Below are 18038 nucleotides of genomic sequence, written 5' to 3'. Positions count from 1 at the left end.
TCCCTCAACCAGGTTTGTCGTCAATACTCCAAAACCAACTAGGGGTGGCACTAGATGCACTTACAGATGATATTTGGATGTTTTTGCTGAATTTGAGGATTTCATAGCGGTTATATTGTAGTGCCGAGGCCCGAGGCTCACCTATAGCAATTGCGGCACTATCATGAAGATTTAGCAGACAATTTACAATCATGCTTGTAGTACATGATTTGCATAAAAATAACACTCAGCAATTTAAAATGGTCGGTAGTAAAAATGCTTGCCAAAATAGCAAAATGAAGTGTTTAACTAGAAATACTGGTTGATTATATACATAGAAAAATTCAAACTATGGAAACAAAGATGATTGGTAAATTGGAAAATCACCATGATAACCTGAAAAATTACAGTAATCCGGTTCTCAAGTAGATGTGAATCACAATAAAAGTTCGGAATATTACAGTAATCCAATTCTCAAACAGATGGGAACCACTCCTCAAATTTGGATAAGTACCGTATCCTAATTCTCAATTGAAAGACCTTTGAGGTTCAAGACCCTAGCCGAGGTTTGGACCTCAAAAAGATGAGGGGGTTACCTTCCCTTAATATTTTCTCCACCAATCCAGGGAAAAAATAGGCGTGCCGCCATGCGATGATGAGCCATGGGTTCCTATAGGACGAGGACGAGGCCATGAGGATTCGTTGGAGAGGAAGGCGAGAAAGCGGAAGGCAATATGCGCAGATACACACAAAGCGGATCAATCGATCAGATTTTCTTTGGGTCGATCGATCAGATGGGCTGCATATGGGCCATCAGATGGGTTGCGCGAGCGCTCAGTTGCTGGCTTCTCCCAGTGTCCAACAACAAAATTTACCGGTGTCACACGCCTACATGGGCTGTAAATATAACGTAAGCGGAACAATTACCCGGTGTCCTGTGACACCGGTAGCTCCTACGTAGGTCCGCCCCTGAATAGCTGGTGAACGTTGAATAGCTGGTGAACGTTCACTGGAAGGGATTGACATTTGCTACCGTTTTAGATGGCAAGTTTAGTTGTATGGGATGACAGTTTCTTCATAAATGCATGTCAACTTATGGTGTAGGCCTCGACAACTAGCACGGGACGTAGCACCATTAACGGGCCACTATGCACCCAATATGGTCTCCACTCCACCACTAAGCAGCAACTCTCTTTAGTGGAGGGGGATTCAACAGAATGCCATTCTACAATAGTGTCACATCTTTGAGTCGCCTTCATTGACCTTTTTTTTAATTCATTGTCAATTTTTTTGAAAATCATCATTTGCAAATAAAGAATGCACATCGCACAAATGTTTTTTTTTTGCGGGGTACATCGCGCAAATGATTACTAGGTTATATAATGTGTTACATTTTATTTTTACTTCATGTAAAGTATTTCAAAGTAGCATCTTGAAGATTGTTAATGTAGACATTAGGACTTACATTCTAGATCCATGTGTGGTTGAAACACAATATTTTGATGACAAACGAATTTATTTACCTTTTAAGTAAGACGAAATAGTGATCTAGGTTATCTGGTCATTCCTTTCCGAACTAATGAGGCATCTTAAGTTCACCTTGACACTTTTGCAAACAAGGCTAGTTTTAGGCAACGTTAGATATAAAAATTCAAGTGATGTGTTATTTATCTTTGTATTCACCATACGTTGCACCGATATGTTGATTATTTTGGTAAAAAGGCAATTTTTTGGAACATCATTAAAATTCTCTCATCTAACTTCCGAAGGGCAGATCGGGGTGTTAACATCTGAAATATTTTCCAGATTGAACAACCTGCTCTGTTGAAAAGTCTGGTAAAATGCAATCATCATGTTCTAATTTCAGTCTAAGTTTCTTTTTTGTATGTGCGGTAGAAGTTAGCATTTCGTTCCCCACCAAAAAAAAGAATTTCAGGGATCATGAGACATTTGCTTCTTCTTTTAGATAATGAGACCATTTGATGTTCGAGGACATGGGACAAAACTCCAAGAAAGATCATCATTTAGTCTGTAGGTAACGCTATAAATATAGGTAAGTGGTAAGACATGAAAGAGTAATGCCTAAATAGTTGCGCTCCTGTCCGGCCCAGAGGTGGCCCGGCCCAGTACAAATGCAGTTAGACCAGAGCAAAAAGGCTAGCGAGAGGCGCCACCGGCCACCCAGGCAGCCAGCGCTTAGCAAACAGAACATAGTAGATAGTACCACCTCGGAAGCTTATAGACGGATGCACCAGCTTAAATAGCGCGAAGCAATACACCTCAACACGACCTTACTTGACCAGGATCTGCTCTATAGGCTCGTACCGCTGCATCCTTAACTAATAAGGAGGCAAGCACTGAAGCCTGATTGATGAAGTTTGCCCTGTGGGCCAGAGCGTGATTGACGGCTCAGATCATGCTTGCGATAAAATGCTGTAGAGGATCGTTCCTGGTAGCTTCTGGCTTACCAGGGTGGCACACAGGCAGCTAAATCTTTCTTTTTTCCTTTTTTACTAAATTGATCGATCGGAGTTATTTGGCAATGCTTTCTGCGTATTTCAGTAGCTACCAGGTCAATTGCTGTAGTATCCTCCAAGTAGCTAGACAGAGGAAAACCATATGATTAAAGATTCCAACAGAAGATGTAATTTAGCTCATGTAAATTTCTGGCTTAGTGTCGTCAAAAACTCAATTCATACACGAAAAGGAGACCCCAAACACTGGACCAAAATCAACTATCTAAAGTAGTTTTTCGTGGGCCATTTTTCTTCAGAGGCTTTCTAAGTACAGACAATAAGTTTTGGAAAACGAGCAGATCACTTTTTGCCGCTCTTCTTGAGACCGGCGCCTCCGAGCGGGCCCTTCTGCGCAGCCTTGGCCTTGAGCTCCTTGACGGCCTTCTCGTCCTCTTTCTTCTTCTTCAAGTTCTCCAGATCCGTCTGCAGAACAGAGAAAACCCAGGTTCAGATTCCATCAATTTGTCCATGGGTACGAAACAAACTATAGATTGCAGGAAAGTGATTGGCGATCGATTTGCTGGACAACAACTAAAGTGATCGGCGATCATCATCTAGTTAACCTTTGATTTTTGAAAGAAAATAAATAAATAGACAGGGGTGCTGCAACTGCAAACGCTTGTAGATGAGCGGTACATACCTCGTCGTACTCTTTCTTCTGGGCCTTGGGCTTCTTGAGAGGCTTGGGCGGCATTGTTGATGTCTTGGCGGCGACGACTGAAAGACGAAGTTGATCGAAAAGCTCTCGTCGATGTCGACGAAGATGATCTTACGGCGGCAGGCGATGGAACTAGCGGAAAGTGTGTTGGCGTTGCAGGGTTGGGGGCGTAGGACGTGTATATATACTGGTTGCCCTAAGGAGGCGCGAGTCGTGTCGGACACGTACGCGGCACGGTAGGGTACCAAACATGTTTCCTCTCGGTGTCGGAGAGAGAGATAGAGGAGAGGTTTGTTTAGGCTAGGCCGTCGTGGGCTGTTCGATTGGTAACTTACAGGGCCCGTGTTTGCTTTTTTTTTTTAGGCTGGCCATGTTTGCTTATCTGTGGGCTCAGCCTTCGGCTAGCTGTACTGGGCCAACTGCTCGATCTGCTTGCAGGGCCCATGTTTGCTTCTCTTCGGCCTATATAAAACCTGTCTCTCATAATCCCCCTCAGCTTGTGAGTGAACTTCTTCTAAAAAAAGAACTTGTGAGTGAACTCACAGTTTAGAATATGGCGACTTGGGATCGAGAGAAGGTGCAACATGTTTCTATTAGTTTTGATGGTGAGGTGATTTTGTCGATTCCGCTGTGTACGAGACAATTGTCTGATTTTTGGTCATGGAACTATGACAAGGGAGTTTTTTTCTATTAGCTCGGCTTATCGCAAGTTGGTTGCAACCAAACACGGGCTTGAGCCCTAGCTGGAAGGAAATGCTGATTCCTCAAATTCAGAGAGGGACCAGGAAATATGGACAAGAATGTGTCGTTTCAGGTACCTTCATGTTTCTTTTGGAGGTTGGTGCGACATTCTCTGCCGACAACAAGCCTTCTTCAGCACAGGAACATGTCACAAACAAATGCACGTGGTCATTTGTGGAGTTTATCACTTTTGGAGACACTCCCTCCTAGAGTGCAACATGGCTAGGTGTGTGTGGGCACTAGCGGATCCTGATCTAGTTGAAGCCATGATCACCACTGGAAAATCGGATGTGAGGAGATGGAAAGCTTAGCAAATGATCATTTTGTGCTTCTTTTGGTAATGCTTTGGTCCAAATGGCATGCTCGCCAGAAGGCCTTACATGAGCACGAATTCATAGTCCAGGAGCTACGCATGCACTTGTGAGGCACTACATCTTTGATCTAGTGGCACTCCCTCATGCACCAAATCAAAGGTCCCAAGTAATGCTCCCGCCGGTACTTTATGCACGTTATATCCTCCTCCTGTTGGTTTTGCTAAGGTTCGAGTTGATGGAGCCGTCGCGAGAGCTTCCAACAACAATTTTGTTAGCGATGTTTGCATAAGTTCTAATGGTGTATACCTCGGTTCTTCAGCGATCTCCTTCACCGGTATAACAGACCCAGCCTCTCTGGAAGCCTTGGCATGTCGTGAAGCCCTGGCTTTGACTAATGAGTTGATGTTAAGTCAGATTGTCATCGCTTATGATTGCAAAGATGTAACTGATGATATTAGCAATGGCACAAGAGGTATCTACGGGAATGTTGTTCGTGAAATCGAAGTGACTGCCTCTAATTTTCAGGCGTGTTCCTTCACCTTCGAAGGAAGAAAATCAAAATGTCGAGGCGCATACGCTCGCTAAGCATACTCCAAGCCTTTCTGAAGGGAGCCATTTGTGGCTTACCCAGCCTACGGACCTCAATTATATCCCTATAAACTTCGCTAATCAATAAAGTGGAGTATCTTAAGCCTTAAAAAATTGCTTGATTTGCAATCGTTCAAAAGTCCAGTAGACCACCACCCACCACCACCACCACCAAAAAGGAAAGTCAAGTAGAGACCTCGTTCAAGGAGGCCATTCAAAGATGTACCTACAAAGAAATCGAAAGAGGTAGATGTATCCAACTACTATCGCTCTCTCCTAAAAAACCTTTTTATATAGTAGGAAATAGTGGACGTGAATTCCTCTTTTCAAATCCATGTTTGTATCATTTTAGCAGACACCCTTAAGCTATCAAATCAAGGAAAACAGGTCGAACAGTCACAATATTGTGAAAGAGAAACCTTCCACATCCAAGGAAGCTTGTCATAAAGTGCTTCGTCAAAGCTTTTTATTCGTTCTTTCGGAAAAAAGATAAAGACCGAATCTTCACGCGCATGCACTTTTACATGTGTCCATCGTCTGTGATGCATATGATAAATATGTGATTTATGTGAGTGTTTTTTGCTCTAGATCTAGAATGTTACGGTTTGGAAGCACGCACGTGTATGCTGAATGAAATATGCCCTAGAGGCACTAATAAAGTTGTTATTTATATTTCCTTATATCATGATAAATTTTTATTATTCATGCTAGAATTGTATTAACCGAAAACTTAGTACATGTGTGAATACATAGACAAACACGGTGTCACTAGTATGCCTCTACTTGACTAGCTCGTTGAATCAAAGATGGTTAAGTTTTCCAAGCCATAGACATGAGTTGACATTTGATTAACGGGATCACATCATTAGAGAATGATGTGATTGACTTGACCCGTTCCATTAGCTTAGCACTTGATCGTTTAGTATATTGCTATTGCTTTCTTCATGACTTATACATGTTCCTATGACTATGAGATTATGCAACTCCCGAATACCGGAGGAACACTTTGTGTGCTACCAAACGTCACAACGTAACTGGGTGATTATAACGGTGCTCTACAGGTGTCTCCGATGGTACTTGTTGAGTTGGCATAGATCGAGATTAGGATTTGTCACTCCGATTGTCAGAGAGGTATCTCTGGGCCCTCTCGATAATGCAAATCACTATAAGCCTTGCAAGAAATGTGACTAATGATTTAGTTGCGGGATGATGCATTATGGAACGAGTAAAGAGACTTGCCGGTAACGAGATTGAACTAGGTATTGAGATACTGACGACCGAATCTCGGGCAAGTAACATACCGATGATAAAGGGAACAATGTATGTTGTTATGCGGTTTGACCGATAAAGATCTTCGTAGAATATGTAGGAGCCAATATGAACATCCAGGTTCCGCTATTGGTTATTGACCGGAGACGTGTCTCGGTCATGTCTACATAGTTCTCGAACCCGTAGGGTCCGCACGCTTAACGTTCGGTGACGATCGGTATTATGAGTTTATGTGTTTTGATGTACCGAAGATAGTTCGGAGTCCCGGATGTGATCACGGACATGACGAGGAGTCTCGAAATGGTCGAGACAAAAAGATTGATATATTGGATGACTATATTCGGACACCAGATGAGTTCCGGGGGTCACCGGATAATTATCGGAGTACCGGGGGGTTATCGGAACCCCCGGGGGAACTATTGGGCCTACATGGGCCATAGGGAAGAGGGGAGGCAGCCCACAAGGGGCAGCCGCACCTCCTCCCTATAGGGAGTCTGAATTGAACTAGGGAGGGGGGCGCCCCCCCTTTCCTTCTCCTCTCCCTCTCCTTCCTTCCCCCTTCCTCCTCCTAGTTGGACTAGGAAAGGGGGAGTCCTACTCCTACTAGGAGGAGGACTCCTCCCCCTCCTTGGCGCACCCCAAGGGCCGGCCGACCTTCCCCCTTGCTCCTTTATATACGGGGGCAGGGGGCACCCTAGGACACACAAGTTAATCATTGATCTCTTAGCCGTGTGCGGTGCCCCCCTCCACCATAATCCACCTCGGTCATATCGTTGCAGTGCTTAGGCGAAGCCCTGTGCCGGTAGCTTCATCATCACCGTCATCACGTCGTCATGCTGACGAAGCTCTCCCTCGACACTCTGCTGTAGTGTGAGTTCATGGGACGTCACCGAGCCGAACGTGTGCAGATCGCGGAGGTGCCATACTTTCGGTACTAGGATCGGTCGATCGTGAAGACGTACGACTACATCAACCGCGTTGTCATAACGCTTCCGCTTTCGGTCTACGAGGGTACGTGGACAACACTCTTCCCTCTCGTTGCTATGCATCACCATGATCTTGCGTGTGCGTAGGAATTTTTTTGAAATTACTACGTTCCCCAACAGTGGCATCCGAGCCAGGTTTATGCGTAGATGTTATATGCACGAGTAGAACACAAGTGAGTTGTGGGTGATAATAGTCATACTGCTTACCAACATGTCATACTATGATTTGGCGGTACGTGTACGCTTACACGAGACTGGTTCTACCGACGTGCTTCGCACGCAGGTGGCTGGCGGGTGTCAGTTTCTCCAAGTTTAGTTGAATCGAGTGTGACTACGCCCGGTCCTTGTTGAAGGTTAAAACAGCACATACTTAACAAAAAATCGTTGTGGTTTTGATGCATAGGTAAGAACAGTTCTTGTTCAGCCCATAGCAGCCACGTAAAACTTGCAACAACAAAGTAGAGGACGTCTAACTTGTTTTTGCAGGGCATGTTGTGATGTGATATGGTCAAGACATGATGCTAAATTTTATTGTATGAGATGATCATGTTTTGTAACAGAGTTATCGGCAACTGGTAGGAGCCATATGGTTGTCGCTTTATTGTATGAAATGCAATCGCCATGTAATTGCTTTACTTTATCACTAAGCGGTAGCAATAGTCGTAGAAGCAATGGTTGGCGAGACGACAACGATGCTACGATGGAGATCAAAGTGTCGCGCCGGTGACGATGGTGATCATGACGGTGCTTTGGAGATGCAGATCAAAGGCACAAGATGATGATGGCCATATCATATCACTTATATTGATTGCATGTGATGTTTATCCTTTATGCATCTTATTTTGCTTAGTTCGACGGTAGCATTATAAGATGATCTCTCACTAAATTCCAAGGTACAAGTGTTCTCCCTGAGTACGTGATGACCCACAAGTATAGGGGATCTATCGTAGTCCTTTCGATAAGTAAGAGTGTCGAACCCAACGAGGAGCAGAAGGAAATGATAAGCGGTTTTCTGCAAGGTATTCTCTGCAAGCACTAAAATTATCGGTAACAGATAGTTTTGTGATAAGGTAATTTGTAACGGGTAACAAGTAACAAGTGTAAATAAAGTGCAGCAAGATGGCTCAATCCTTTTTGTAGCAAAGGACAAGCCTGGACAAACTCTTATATGAAGGAAAACGCTCCCGAGGACACATGGGAATTATCATCAAGCTAGTTTTCATCACGCTTATATGATTCGCGTTCGTTACTTTGATAATTTGGTATGTGGGTGGACCCGTGCTTGGGTGCTGTCCTTACTTGGACAAGCATCCCACTTATGATACCCCTATTGCAAGCATCCGCAACTACAAAAGAAGTATTAAGGTAAACCTAACCATAGCATAAAACATATGGATCCAAATCAGCCCCTTACGAAGAACCTCATAAACTAGGGTTTAAGCTTCTGTCACTCTAGCAACCCATCATCTACTTATTATTTCCCAATGCCTTCCTCTACGCCCAAATAATGGTGAAGTGTCATGTAGTCGACGTTCACATAACACCACTAGAGGAAAGACAACATACATCTCATCAAAATATCGAACGAATACCAAATTCACATGACTACTTATAGCAAGACTTCTCCCATGTCCTCAGGAACAAACGTAACTACTCACAAATCATATCCATGTTCATAATCAGAGGAGTATTAATATGCATAATGGATCTGAACATATGATCCTCCACCAAATAAACCAACTAGCATCAACTACGAGGAGTAATCAACACTACTAGCAACCCACAGGTACCAATCTGAGGCTTTGGGACAAAGATTGGATACAAGAGACGAACTAGGGTTTGAGAGGAGATGGTGCTGGTGAAGATGTTGTTGGAGATTGACCCCCTCCTGATGAGAGGATCGTTGGTGATGACGATGGCGATGATTTCCCCCTCCCGGAGGGAAGTTTCCCCGGCAGAACAGCTCTGCTGGAGCCCTAGATTGGTTCCGCCAAGGTTCCGCCTCGTGGCGGCGGAGTTTCTTCCCGAAAGCTTGCTTGTGATTTTTCCTCAGACGAAAGACTTCATATAGCAGAAGATGGGCACCGGAGGCCTGCCAGGGGGCCCACGAGGCAAGGGGCACGCCCCCACCCTCGTGGCTAGGGTGTGGGCCCCCTCTGGTATTTTCTTCGCTCCGTATTTTTATTAATTCCAAAATTGACATCTGTGAAGTTTCAGGACTTTTGGAGCTGTGCAGAATAGGTCTCTAATATTTGCTCCTTTTCCAGCCCAGAATTCCAGCTGCCGGCATTCTCCCTCTTCATGTAAACCTTGTAAAATAAGAGAGAATAGGCATAAGTATTGTAATATAACGTGTAATAACAGCCCATAATGCAATAAATATCAATATAAAAGCATGATGCAAAATGGACGTATCACTATGCACCGTTGTGAAAGTTCGTCGTGCCGAGACACCACGTGATGATCGGGTGTGATAAGCTCTATGTTCACATACAACGGGTGCAAGCCAGTTTTGCACACGCAGAATACTCGGGTTAAACTTGACGAGCCTAGCATATGCAGATATGGCCTCGGAACACTGAGACCGAAAGGTCGAGCGTGAATCATATAGTAGATATGATCAACATAGTGATGTTAACCATTGAAAACTACTCCATCTCACGTGATGATCGGACATGGTTTAGTTGATATGGATCACATGATCACTTAGATGATTAGAGGGATGTCTATCTAAGTGGGAGTTCTTTAGTAATATGATTAATTGAACTTTAATTTATCATGAACTTAGTACCTGATAGTATTTTGCATGTCTATGTTGTTGTAGATAGATGGCCCGTGCTATTGTTTCGTTGAATTTTAATGCATTCCTAGAGAAAGCTAAGTTGAAAGATGATGGTAGCAACTACACGGACTGGGTCTGTAACTTGAGGATTATCCTCATTGTTGCATAGAAGAATTACGTCCTAGAAGCACCGCTAGGTGCCAAACCCGCTGGAGGAGCAACGCTAGATGTTATGAACGTCTGGCAGAGCAAAGCTGATGACTACTCGATAGTTCAGTGTGCCATGCTTTACGGCTTAGAACCGGGAATTAAATGATGTTTTGAACGTCATGGAGCATATGAGATGTTCCGGGAATTGAAGTTAATATTTCAAGCAAATGCCCGGATTGAGAGATATGAAGTCTCCAATAAGTTCTACAGCTGCAAGATGGAGGAGAATAGTTCTGTCAGTGAGCATATACTCAAAATGTCTGGGTATAACAATCACTTGATTCAACTGGGAGTTAATCTTCCTGATGATAGTGTCATTGACAGAATTCTTCAATCACTGCCACCAAGCTACAAGAGCTTCGTGATGAACTATAACATGCAAGGGATGGATAAGACAATTTCCGAGCTCTTCGCAATGCTAAAGGCTGCGAAGGTAGAAATCAAGAAGGAGCATCAAGTGTTGATGGTCAACAAGACCACCAGTTTCAAGAAAAAGGGTAAAGGGAAGAAGGGGAACTTCAAGAAGAGCGGCAAGCAAGTTGCTGCTCAAGTGAAGAAGCCCAAGTTTGGACCTAAGCCTGAGACTGAGTGCTTCTACTGCAAAGGGACTGGTCACTGGAAGTGGAACTGCCCCAAGTATTTGGCAGATAAGAAGTATGGCAAGGTGAACAAAGGTATATGTGATATACATGTTATTGATGTGTACCTTACTAGTGCTCGCAGTAGCACCTGGGTATTTGATACTGGTTTTGTTGCTAATATTTGCAACTCGAAACAGGGACTACGGATTAAGCGAAGATTGGCTAAGGACTAGGCGACGATGCGCGTGGGAAATGGTTCCAAAGTCGATGTGATCGTGGTCGGCACGCTACCTCTACATCTACCTTCAAGATTAGTTTTAGACCTGAGTAATTGTTATTTGGTGCCAGCGTTAAGCATGAACATTATATCTGGATCTTGTTTGATGCGAGACGGTTATTCATTTAAATCAGAGAATAATGGTTGTTCTATTTATATGAGTAATATCTTTTATGGTCATGCACCCTTGAAGAGTGGTCTATTTTTATTGAATCTCGATAGTAGTGATACACGTATTCATAATATTGAAGCCAAAAGATGCAGAGTTGATAATGATAGTGCAACTTATTTGTGGCACTGCCGTTTGGCTCATATTGGTGTAAAGCGCATGAAGAAACTCGATTCTGATGGAATTTTGGAATCACTTGATTATGAATTACTTGGTACTTGCGAACCATGCCTATTGGGCAAGATGACTAAAACTCACGTTCTCCTGAACAATGGAGCGAGCAACAGATTTGTTGAAAATCATACATACTGATGTATGTGGTCCAATGAATATTGAGGCTTGCAGCGGGTATCGTTATTTTCTCACCTTCACAGATGAAGACGTACGACTACATCAACCGTGTTGTCATAACGCTTCCGCTTTCGGTCTACGAGGGTATGTGGACAACACTCTCCCCTCTCGTTTCTATGCATCTTCATGATCTTGCGTGTGCGTAGGAATTTTTTTGAAATTACTACGTTCCCCAACATATGCGTGGATGTGCTGGTGTGATTGTGGTGTCTATGAGTGTGTGTCCTTATAATTGACAAATTTGTTATGTGCTATGAATTTGATATGTACTTAGGTTCCCCGAGCCATTCTTACATAAATAAAAAGGTCTTACAAAAGCCTCATGTCATCTGGTAGGGAGATATGGTTGGCGTTGGAGGGGTAAAGTAGGAGCAAGCATGAAAGAGTAGAAGGAAGAGGATCATTGACCGGCAACATGATGATGATAAGGTGGTGTACAACGATGGTTAGAAGGTAATGGCTGTGTCCCATGAGCTGAGAGAAGTGCTCTATCGGTGTGCGGTGACACCTTACTCAATGCACGTTGCTGGTTGCAACAACGACATTCCAAGTGAGACGAAGGTGACGATGATAAGTAGGGGACAACTAGCCACGAAGAACGTATAGAGAGAGAGAGAGAGGTTGGTACGGGTTGGAAGGAGCTGGCATGAAGAAATTTAGGGTCGTCAAGCAAGCATGAAGTTAGAAATATGTCCATAGAAAATTAAGTATTGAATTCATGCTCCAGCCACTTACTTCAAAAATCTGAACTGATGAAGTGAGGTGTGCAAATATTTCAAAACTCCCCTCCCGTCCAAGCTTCATCAAGCCTTAGATGCGAGATCAATGTGTTGGGGAACATAGTAGTTCAAAATTTTCCTACGATCACGCAAGATCTATCTAGGAGAAGCATAGCAACGAGCGGGGAGACTGTGTCCACGTACCCTCGTAGACCGAAAGCGGAAGCGTTAAGTAACGTGGTTGATGTAGTCGAACGTCTTCGCGATCCAACCGATCAAGTACCGAACGCACGGCACCTCCGCGATCTGCACACGTACAACTCGGTGCCGTCCCTCGAACTCTTGATCCAGCTGAGGCCGAGGGAGAGTTTCATCAGCACGACAGCATGGTGACGGTGATGATGAAGTTACCGGCGTAGGGCTTCACCTAAGCACTGCAACGATATGACCGAGGTGTGTTTCTGTGGAGGGGGGCACCGCACACGGCTAAGAGAAACTTTGGTGTCCTTTGGGGTGCCCCCCTCCCACGTATATAAAGGGAGGAGGGAGGAGGAGGCCGGCTAGGGGAGGAGGCGCGCCATGGGGGGCAATCCTACTCCAAGTAGGATTCGCCCCCCCCTTTCCTATTCCAACAAGGAGAAGGGGGAAGGAGAGGGAGGAGAGAAGGAAAGGGGGGCCGGCCCCCTAGTCCAATTTGGTTTGGGATAGGGGGGCACATGCCACACCTTGGCCTACCTCCTCTCTTCCACCAATAGGCCCATGAGGCCCAATAACCCCCCGGGGGGTTCCGGTAACCCCCCGGGGGGTTTCGGTAACCCCCCGGTACTCCGAAAAATACCCGATACACCTCGGAGCTATTCTGGTGTCCGAATATAGTCTTCCAATATATCAATCTTTATGTCTCAACCATTTTGAGACTCCTCGTCATGTCCGTGATCTCATCCAGGACTCTGAACTACCTTAAGTACATCAAAACACATAAACTCATAATACTGATCGTCATCGAACGTTAAACGTGCGGATCCTGCGGGTTCGAGAACTATGTAGACATGATCGAGACTCATCTTCGGTCGATAACCAATAGCGGAACCTGGATGCTCATATTGGCTCCCACATATTCTACGAAGATCTTTATCGGTCAAACCACATAACAACATATGTTGTTCCCTTTGTCATTGGTATGTTACTTGCCCGAGATTCGATCGTCGGTATCACTATACCTTGTTCAATCTCATTACCGGCAAGTCTGTTTACTCATTCCGTAATGCATCATCCTACAACTAACTCATTAGTCACATTGCTTGCAAGGCTTATAGTGATGTGCATTACCGAGAGGGCCCAGAGATACCTCTCCGACAATCGGAGTGACAAATCCTAATCTCGATCTATGCCAACTCAACAAACACCACCGGAGACACCTACAGAGCATCTTTATAATCACCCAGTTACATTGTGACGTTTGATAGCACACTAAGTGTTCCTTCAGTATTCGGGAGTCGCATAATCTCATAGTCAGAGGAACATGTATAAGTCATGATGAAAGCAATAGCAACAAACTAAACGATCATAGTGCTAAGCTAATGGATGGGTCTTGTCCATCACATCATTCTCTAATGATGTGATCCCGTTCATCAAATGACAACACATGTCTATGGCTAGGAAACATAACCATCTTTGATAAACAAGATAGTCAAGTAGAGGCATACTAGGGACACTCTGTTTGTCTATGTATTCACACATGTACTAAGTTTCCGATTAATACAATTCTAGCATGAATAATAAACATTTATCATGATATAAAGAAATGTAAATAACAACTTTATTATTGCCTCTAGGGAACATTTCCTTCAGTCTCCCTCTTGCACTAGAGTCAATAATCTAGATTACACAGTAATGATTCTAACACCCATGGAGTCTTAGTGCTGATCATGTTTTGCTCGTGAGAGAGGCTTAGTCTCTACAACATTCAGATCCGTATGTATCTTGCAAATCTCTATGTCCCCTTCTGACACTTGATGACGGATGGAATTGAAGCATCTCTTGATGTGCTTGGTCTTCTTGTGAAATCTGGATTCCTTTGCCAAGGCAATTGCACCAGTACTGTCACAAAAGATTTTCATTGGACCCGATGCACTAGGTATGACACCTAGATCGGATATGAACTCCTTCATCCAGACTCCTTCATTTGCTGCTTCCGAAGCAGCTATGTACTCCGCTTCACACGTAGATCCCGCCACGATGCTCTGTTTGGAACTGCACCAACTAACAGCTCCACCATTCAATATAAATACGTATCCGGTTTGTGACTTAGAGTCATCCGGATCAGTGTCAAAGCTTGCATCAACGTAACCATTGACAACGAGCTCTTTGTCACCTCCATAAACGAGAAACATATCCTTAGTCCTTTTCAGGTATTTCAGGATGTTCTTGACCACCGTACAATGATCCACTCTTGGATTACTTTGGTACCTCCCTACTATACGTATAGTAAGGCACACATCAGGTCTGGTACACAACATTGCATACATGATAGAACCTATGGCTGAGGCATAGGGAATGACTTTCATTTTCTCTCTATCTTCTGCAGTGGTCGGGCATTGAGTCTCACTCAACTTCACACCTTGTAATACAGGCAAGAACCCTTTCTTTGAATGATCCATTTTGAACTTCTTCAAAATCTTATCAAGGTATGTGCTTTGTGAAAGTCCAATTAAGCGTCTTGATCTATCTCTATAGATCTTGATGCCCAATATGTAAGCAGCTTCACCGAGGTCTTTCATAGAAAAAAATCTTATTCAAGTATCCTTTTATGCTATCCAGAAATTCTATATCATTTTCAATCAGCAATATGTCATCCACTTATAATATTAGAAATGCTACAGAGCTCCCACTCACTTTCTTGTATATACAGGCTTCTCCAAAAGTCTGTATAAAACCATATGCTTTGATCACACTATCAAAATGTTTATTTCAACTCCAAGAGGCTTGCACCAGTCCATAAATGGATCGCTGGAGCTTGCACACTTTGTTAGCACCCTTTGGATCGATAAAACCTTCTGGTTGCATCATATACAACTCTTCTTCAATAAATCCATTCAGGAATGCAGTTTTGACATCCATTTGCAAAATTTCATAATCATTGATACGTCTCCGTCGTATCTACTTTTCCAAACACTTTTGCCCTTGTTTTGGACTCTAACTTGCATGATTTGAATGGAACTAACCCGGACTGGCGCTGTTTTTAGCAGAATTGCCATGGTGTTATCTTTGTGCAGAAATAAAAGTTCTCGGAATGACCTGAAACTTCACGGAGATTATTTTTGGAAATAATAAAAAATACTGGCAAAAGAATCAAGGCCAGGGGTCCCACACCCTTTCCATGAGGGTGGGGGGCGCGCCTGCCCCCCTGGGCGCGGCCCCCTGCCTCGTGGGCCCCCTGGAGCTCCACCGACCTCAACTCCAACTCCATATATTCGTGTTCGGGGAGAAAAAAATCAGAGAGAAAGATTCATTGCGTTTTACGATACAGAGCCGCCGCCAAGCCCTAAACTCTCTCGGGAGGGCTGATCTGGAGTCCGTTCGGGGCTCCGGAGAGGGGAATCCGTCGCCGTCGTCATCATCAACCATCCTCCATCACCAATTTCATGATGCTCACCACCGTGTGTGAGTAATTCCATCGTAGGCTTGCTGGACGGTGATGGGTTGGATGAGATTTATCATGTAATCAAGTTAGTTTTGTTAGGGTTCGATCCCTAGTATCCACTATGTTCTGAGATTGATGTTGCTATGACTTTGCTATGCTTAATGCTTGTCACTAGGGCCCGAGTGCCATGATTTCAGATCTGAACCTATTATGTTTTCATGAATATATGTGAGTTCTTGATCCTATCTTGCAAGTCTATAGTCACCTACTATGTGTTATGATCCGGCAACCCGGAAGTGACAATAATCGGGACCACTCCCGGTGATGACCGTAGTTTGAGGAGTTCATGTATTCACTATGTGTTAATGCTTTGGTCCGGTACTCTATTAAAAGGAGGCCTTAATATCCCTTAGTTTCCATTAGGACCCCGCTGCCACGGGAGGGTAGGACAAAAGATGTCATGCAAGTTCTTTTCCATAAGCACGTATGACTATATTCGGAATACATGCCTACATTACATTGATGAATTGGAGCTAGTTCTGTGTCACCCTATGTTATGACTGTTACATGATGAACCACATCCGGCATAATTCTCCATCACCGATCCAATGCCTACGAGCTTTTCACATATTGTTCTTCGCTTACTTACTTTTCCGTTGCTACTGTTACAATCACTACAAAACCCAAAAATATTACTTTTGCTACCGTTACCGTTACTATCATACTACTTTGCTACTAAATACTTTGCTGCAGATACTAAGTTATCCAGGTGTGGTTGAATTCACAACTCAACTGCTAATACTTGAGAATATTCTTTGGCTCCCCTTGTGTCAAATCAATAAATTTGGGTTGAATACTCTACCCTCGAAAACTGTTGCGATCCCCTATACTTGTGGGTTATCAAGACTATTTTCTGGCACCGTTGCCGGGGAGCATAGCTCTATTCTTTGAGTCACTTGGGATTTATATCTGTTGTTCACTATGAAGAACTTGAAAGACGCGAAAACAAAAATTTATCCCTCAACTACGAGGGGAGGTAAGGAACTGCCATCTAGCTCTACACTTGATTCACCTTCTGTTTTGAGTAAGCTTGTGACACCTAAACCTGCTTCTGCTATTAATTCTGATATGTTGCATGTTATTGATGATGCCACTTCTGCTATGCATGATACTTATGATGAGACTACTTCTATGCTTGATACTACTGTGCCACTTGGTGAATTTCTTGATGAGCAACTTGCTAGGGCTAGAGAAAATGAAATTATTGAAACTGATAATATTGATGAAAGTGATGATGAAGATTCTCCCCCTAGATATGAATTGCCTGTTGTGCCTGAGGGCTATGTTATGGATGAAGAAACTGCTAGAGACTTTCTCGCTTGCAATGATAGAAGTGATCTTAAGAAATTATTAGCTAAGCTGAAACAAAAAACTCTGAATGCTAGAATGAAATATGATCCTGCTTATGCTACTTCCCCTATCTTTGTTACTGATAAGGATTATGAATTCCCTGTCGACCCTGATATAATTACTTTGGTTGAATCTGATCCTTTTTATGGCTATGAATCTGAAACTGTTGTGGCACATCTCACTGAATTAAATGATATAGCCACCCTATTCACTAATGATGAGAAAACTCGCTACTATTATATCCTTAAAATATTTCCGTTCTCATTAAAGGGTGATGCTAAGATATGGTTTAATTCTCTTGATCCTGGTTGTGTGCGTAGTCCCCAGGATATGATTTATTACTTCTCTGCTAAATATTTCCCGGCTCATAAGAAACAAGCTTCTTTAAGGGAAATATATAATTTTATGCAAATTGAAGAAGAGAGTCTCCCACAAGCTTGGGGGAGGCTTCTCCAATTACTTAATGCTTTGACTGATCATCCTCTTAAGAAAAATGAAATACTTGATATCTTTTATAATGGACTAACCGATGCTTCCAGAGACCACCTGGATAGTTGTGCTGGTTGTGTTTTCAGGGAAAGAACACCAGATGAAGCTGAAATTTTATTGAATAATATGTTGACCAATGAAAATAATTGGACACTTCCTGAACCAACTCCTAAGCCAACTCCGAAGAAAAGGGGTGTTCTATTTCTCAGTCCTGAAGATATGCAAGAGGCAAAGAAATCTATGAAAGAAAAAGGTATTAAAGCTGAAGATGTTAAGAATTTACCTCCTATTGAAGAAATACATGGTCTTAATTTACCGCCTATTGAAGAAATATATGATCTTAATTCATCACCTAT

At 43.3% G+C, this 18038-nt stretch overlaps 1 long non-coding RNA gene and 1 pseudogene across 1 annotated transcript; one reads left to right on the top strand and one right to left on the bottom strand.

Moving 5' to 3' along the window:
* The first annotated feature begins 2264 nt into the window (after nucleotides 1–2264).
* On the top strand, nucleotides 2265–2469 carry LOC123146691 (uncharacterized; annotated as a pseudogene).
* Nucleotides 2470–2602: 133 nt separating this feature from the next.
* LOC123141262 (uncharacterized) lies at nucleotides 2603–3307 on the bottom strand. The gene is made up of 2 exons (XR_006470217.1): nucleotides 3136–3307; nucleotides 2603–2918 (listed from the first exon to the last, which is right to left on the bottom strand). It is a non-coding gene; the product is annotated as an uncharacterized lncRNA (long non-coding RNA).
* Between the last annotated feature and the right edge of the window lie 14731 nt (nucleotides 3308–18038).

The sequence above is a fragment of the Triticum aestivum genome, chromosome 6D, assembly GCF_018294505.1.
Source record: "Triticum aestivum cultivar Chinese Spring chromosome 6D, IWGSC CS RefSeq v2.1, whole genome shotgun sequence".
Classification (NCBI taxonomy): Eukaryota; Viridiplantae; Streptophyta; class Magnoliopsida; order Poales; family Poaceae; genus Triticum; species Triticum aestivum.
Note: the sequence above shows the minus strand (reverse complement) of the source record. Positions and strands in the feature narration are given on the sequence as shown.